Here is a 6871-nt window from a genome sequence, read left to right on the forward strand (position 1 = left end):
TGTGTGTTGTACCGTCCACCAAACAGTGATGACTCCATCTACATCTCGCGGTCGGACAACATGGACCAACTTCTATCTACTCATCCCAACTCTCTCTTCCTCATAGGTGGTGATTTCAATTGTCACCATGCCAGTTGGCTGGGTGTGGGTACCTCTCTCACCAGCCCTGGCTCCTCAGCTAATGACTTCTGCGACTCACTGGGACTGACACAATCTGTTAATTTCCCGACCCGGATCTCAGTCAACGGAGCATCTTCTCTTCTGGACTTGGTTATGACTAATTTCCCTGAAAATGTCTGCTGCTCTTCTTCTGCTCCAATCGGCTCATCTGATCATGTGCTTGTTAAAGTGGACATCTCTCTGACCATTCTCAGAGAGCCTCCTCAGCGTCGATGAGTCTGGCATTTCACTCAGGCCAACTGGCACGGTCTTCAAGCAGCCATCAATCATCTGGATTGGTCTCCCATCTCTACCGCCTCTGACATCAACTCATCCTGGGAATTCTTCCAAAGTAAATTGCTCTCTCTCATGCACAGATTTATCCCTTCTCGTCTTCAGTTGTCATTCCCTTCCTCCCGTCAATGGTACACGGAATCTTGTGGTGAGGCAGTTGCCCAGAAACAACTTGCCTTCGTCTCCTGGAAAGCAAATCCAACGGAAGGAAATCTCATTTCCTTTCACAAAGCCCAAAGCAAGTGTGTCCACCCTTAGGAGAGCCAGGAAACAATATCTCTCCACTCTCAAGACCGAACTCTCAAATATGTCTCCCTCTTCCAAATCCTGGTGGCGTCTGGTCAAATCTGTTTCTGGTGTTTGTTCCCCCTCCATCCCCTCCCTTACCTCAAATGGCTACACAGCTGATAGCGCACATGAATAAGCTGAATGCCTCAACTCTGTGTTGGCCTCTAAATCTTGTGTCCCAATCCCATCCCTCTCTGTACCCATCGTACCCAGTTGTACCCAACTGCTCCTGGACTCTGTGTCCTTTCTTCCTGACAAGGTGGAAAAGTTTCTGTCAACCCTCGACTCTGATTCTGCAACTGGACCTGACGGCATCAGCCCACAGGTCCTAAAATCCTGTTCTGCTGCTCTTTCACTCCCTCTCCCTGTTCTCTTCACCCTCACTTTTGCTCAAGGTCATCTGCCATCAGCTTGGAAATCAGCCAACATCACCGCTTTACACAAAAAAGGTGCAAAAAAAGAGATCCTTGCAATTACAGACCAATCAGCCTTCTCCCAATTATCAGCAAAGTTATGGAATCCATCATTGCTTCAGATATGAAATCTTTCCTCTTCTCCAATGGCTTGATCTCTGATCATCAATTTGGTTTCAGACCAGGTCACTCTACTCTGGACATGCTGCTTCTGCTGTCTCAACAATGGATGGAGGTCCTCAATTCCAAACAGGAAATTAGAGCTGTCTCCCTTGACATATCACGTGACTTCAATACGGTCTGGCACCCCACTCTGCTCAGCAAACTGTCCTCAGATGGTATCCATGGAAATCTCCACGCATGGGTGGTGGACTTCCTCTCTTGTCGTAGTCAATGTGTGGCCCTGAATGGGTTTCTGTCATCTCCCCGTCCTGTTCAGACTGGAGTTCCCCAAGGCAGTGTTCTGGGCCCTGTGCTTTTTCTGGTCTTCATCAATGATCTCTCTGACTCTCTTGAAAATCCTCTCTATCTCTTTGCTGATGACTCCACTCTCTGCCGTTCCATTCCTCATCCGTCAGATTGGCAGACTGCAGCCTCCTCCCTCTCTGCAGACCTGGATAAAATCACAGACTGGTCTTTCAATCTTAGTGGAACATGTCTTTCAATCCTGACAAATCTCACACTCTTACTACGTCTCTCCGAAAAGACCGACTGGACAACCCTCCCATCCACTTTCTGAATAATCCTCTCCAAGAAGTTCTGTCACTCAAGCTTTTGGGTCTCACTATCTGCCATAATCTTTCCTGGGAAAACCACATTTCAAATCTGGCCTCCAAAGCCAGTCGCCGACTGGGTATCCTCCGTCGTGCAAAGTCCTTCCTTGGCACACCTGAGCTCCTCACTACATACAAGGCTTTCATCTGCAGCTCAATGGAATACTGTTCTCCCCTCTGGGCCGGTGCTCCTGCCTCTCACCTAGCTCGGCTTCATGCTGTTGAAACCAAAGCTTTCAGAATCTTTGGAATCTCCCGCGATGAAGCTATCTCTGAGGGCCTTTCACTTACTTACTGCAGGCAGGTTGGTGGTCTTTCTGTCTTCTACCGACTCCTCTTCGGCCTTGCTCCCCCAGCTCTCTCTGGGCTCTGTCCCCCAATTATTCCTGCAAGTCGCACAAGATCTGCCTGCAACCCTCTTATGGTTAAACTGCCAAAATCAAGACTCTCTGCTCACCTTCACTCCTTCATTCCTTTTTTCTCCCACCTCTGGAACAAAGTCTCTCACTCTCTTCAATCCCACTCCTCCCTCCAGGTCTTTAAAACAGCTGTTCACCGACCATCTCTTATCTTCTCCCATCCAAAACCTTGATATTTTCTACCCCCGCTAATTTCACCCCAGATCCACTTTTTTGAAATAACAACTTCTGTCCTGGAAGTCCTTGCCATGTCCTTGTGTTTTCTACTTCTCCCCCCCCCCCCCCCCCCCACTTTCCACGCCTCCTCACCCCAAGCCCTCTCCCTCCCACAGATCTCCCGATGTCCTTGCTCTCAAATGTTGTGTTTGTGTGCTTCCCCTTCTCTCCCCATCTTGTCTGCCGCTCCCCTTATTATATACTTTGCGTGTCTGTTTGATTTTTTGTGTGATAAATGTTGACTTTCACAAGCCTCGATTTTGTATACAAAAAACAAACAAAACAAACAAACACCTGAACAAGCCAAAATCCTTCTGGGAGAATGTCCTGTCAATATATGAGACCAAATTAGAGCTTTTTGGTAAAGCACATCATCTTTATGTTTCCAGAAAACAAGATGAAGCCTTCAAAGAAGAGAACACCTTCCCTACAGGCAAACATGGATGAGGTTCAGTGATGTTTTGGAGTTGCTGTGCTGCCTCTGGCACTGCGTGCCTTGAACGTGTGCATGGCATCATGAAATCAGGAGATTACCAAGGAATTTTGGAGTGCAATGTTCAACCCAGTGTCAGAAATCTGGGTCTCCGTCAAAGGTCATGGGTCTTGCAGTAGGACAATGACCCCAAACACACTTCAAAAAGCACCCAGGAATGGTTCAAGACAAAACGCTGGACTGCTCTGAAGTGGCCAGCAATGAGTCCAGATCTAAATCCCATTGAACACCTGTGGGGAGATCTGAAAACTGTCGTTGGAAAAGGCACCCTTCAAATCTGGGAGAACTGGAGCAGTTTGCACAAGAAGAGTGGGTGAACCTGCCAGCAGAGAGGTGGAGGAAGCTCATTCACGGCTATAGGAAGCGCTTGACTGCAGTTATATATAAGATATATAAGCACTTTTATAATCTTCAATCTTTTTAGTGAAACTAAGCACGTTATTGTCTTATTTTCAATCACCAAAAATACCACAACCATGAAGCAATACCAGACGAATAAATCATCCCAGCTCTTTATTACATAAGAATCGCCAGCCCTCCCCACCCATACAGAAAATAAGATTCACCTCCAAACGAATCATGCGCCGAATAATACAGGTAATTGATTACAGAACATTCAAAACTTTCTAAACTATCGATACCGTACAATACGTACATGCAGATGTAAACTGTCACGAGGAAGCATTGTTTTGTCACAGTTGCGATATGACAACTGCAGGGTCGTGACCTGAGGGATGGGCAGTTGAATCCCCAGTGCTGTGTGAAATCTCGGTGGGACGAGAAATCTCATGGAGAGGAAAGAGCTTTGTTGGCGGAGGAGCTTGTGCACCCGTGGCACGAAAATGTGTTTTTATTGCCATTACACAACAATTCGTGGTCACATGACCATAACGAGCCCACCGCGGAGCTTTTGTACCAAAGAACCGATGAATTCCACGGTCCACACGTGATCACTTTGTAATCAGAGAACACTAAAATGGAATCTAGGCTAAACTCGTGCCCTTTGGATTACCACTGCTGGGCTTTATTGGTTTGTCTGATGAATCAGATCAGATTATATTGGCTCTATGGTGAGGATTTTGGGACTTTGTCATACTAAATAGATAATCGATATGTATGAATATATATATATTCCAGTATATCGATATGTATAATTTATTACAGTTAATCGATATGTATGAATATATCCCATTCTCTTCCAGCCAAATAAATCTGGATAAACCAACAAGGAAAAGCTAAAGCCCTTTGCTGTTTCAAACCCTACTTGGGTTTCTCTACAACTGCAGACATTCACAAGTAGTACATACATAAGAATCCCAATGCTACACGTCCCCCTCAGCCACCGGACCGCTGTTTCATCACTTGTTGGCGAATCATCAGCAAGAGTACCAGTTTCATCACAAACAGATTATCTTGTGTAGCTTTTCTTAGTTGCTTTAGGCAGCTTTCTTTGGCTAGAAGAGGTTAATTTAAATAATCACAGCCACCTGGTTTTATTGCTTAGGTGACAGCTGATTGGTTAGTCTCTTCAATTACAGGTGAGAGATGTGATTGGGTCTTTCACAAACTGTACAATTTTTTTTTAGATCATCATCTAATCATCCACATCTAATCAAAGTCCTGTATTTACACATACTGGGCAAATATATTGATTGATAATCAAATTCATAGCAATATCTCGACCAATAGTGTACTATCTTGATATGATGTCATATCCTGTTTTCATAAACATTCATCATTTTATTGCACAGCATTATAATAAATGATTTCCTTATATTATACAACAATAAGAACAGTTACGGTATTTGATGTATCTGTATTTTAGTGTATTTATAAACATAGGCGTTATAGGCATGGCAGTTAATATCCAGTTACAAATGGCTGTGTTAGTGTAAGCTCCGCAGATTCGCACTTGGGCATCCTATAAGGGCCAGCAGCACAGTGGCCATGGCCATCAAGTTTTGAAGAAGGATGACACGCATTTGTTGGTCATCTAAACCACTGCGATTGTCTCCATTGCTAGACGACGATTGCATGGCGCCGGAACAAGATGTTGTGCTGGAACAAGATTTCTCGCTGGAACAAGATGGTGCGCTGGAACACAAAGGCGCGCTGGAACACTATGTATGGAACACGATGGAACACGTGCTGGAACACGATGGCGCGCTGGAACACGATGGCGCGCTGGAACACTATGGCGCACTGGCACACGATGACGTGCTGGAACACGATGACGCACTGGAACATGATGACTCGCTGGAACACTATGGCGTGTTGGAACACGATGGCGCACTGGAACATGATGGCGCACTGGAACACGATGGCGTGCTGGTACACTATGGCGTGTTGGAACACGACGGTGCACTGGAACACAATGGCGCTGGAACACAATGGTGCGCTGGAACACAATGGCGCGCTGGTACTCGATGGCGCGCTGGTACACGATGACGCACTGGACCACGATGACGCGCTGGTACATGATGATGCGCTGGAACACGATGGCACGCTGGAACACAATGATGTGCTGGTACACAATGATGCGCTGGAACACTATGGCGTGCTGGAACACGATGGTGCACTGGAACACGATGGCGCGCTGGAACACGATGACACGCTGGAACACGATGGCGTGCAGGAACATGATGGTGCACTGGAGCACGCTGGCATGCTGGAACATGATGATGCACTGGAACACGATGGCATGCTGGAACACGATGGCGCGCTGGAACACGATGGCGCGCTGGAACACGATGGCGCGCTGGAACACGATGGCGCGCTGGAACACGATGGCGTGCTAGAACACAATGATGCGCTGGTTCACGATGATACGCTGGAACACTATGGCATGCTGGAACACGATGGCGCACTGGAACATGATGGCGCGCTGGAACACGATGACACGCTGGAACACGATGGTGCACTGGAACACGATGGCGCACTGGAACACGAAGACGTGCTGGAACACGAAGGCGCGCTGGTACATGATGACGCACTGGAACACTATGGTGTGCTGAACATGATGACGCGCTGGAACACGATGACACACTGGAGCACGCTGGCATGCTGGAACATGATGACGTGCTGGAAGACGATGGCGTGCTGGAACACGATGGCGCGCTGGAACATGATGGCGCGTTGGAACACAATGGCGCACTGGAACACGATGGTGTGCTGGAACACGATGGCGCACTGCATTGCTGAATGTTGGGATGTCCATCCCCTGCGTGTGCACCTAGCAACAACTTGCATTTGTAGAGTCTGTTAATCTGTGGCTCTTTTCCATAGCAATTGTGCTGGTTATGTGACTCTGTCCACGGCCTTGCGAGAGGTAAGCTCATGGTTATTTTCCTACTGCACGGTTTGTTTTACTTAAAATAAAAAATAGTTATCCACATCCATCTATTTAATCATTGCACAAACTGGAGGTTTATTTCAGGTAATCCTGCTCTACAACTTGCCTTTTTGTGATGATTTGTTTTTCTTTAAAAGTGTAGTATGTGATTATTTATTAATTAGTCAGTATTACTACTACTTCATTTATGGCTCCAATTATTTCCACCTTGTAGGCCTAGGGTCGGCCTGGAGGAAGGTTTAGCCCAAGTCTTTCAGGAATTGGCTGGCAAGGTGTTCGATTGAAGGTGGAAGTTATTGTACACCGATCCTTTCCTATTCCATCTCGAGGTGCTGCATGACGTCATAGCCAGGTGCCGAAGGGGGCCCAGTGATGACGCGCGCTGAAAGGAAGTACTCAGTTTTCACTGCGTTTTTTTTTTCTTGTTTGTTTGTCCGGGTGATATCTCAGCCATCCTTTGAGCT

This window comes from Myxine glutinosa, chromosome 5 (genome assembly GCF_964187855.1).
Source record: "Myxine glutinosa chromosome 5, kmMyxGlut1.1, whole genome shotgun sequence".
Classification (NCBI taxonomy): Eukaryota; Metazoa; Chordata; class Myxini; order Myxiniformes; family Myxinidae; genus Myxine; species Myxine glutinosa.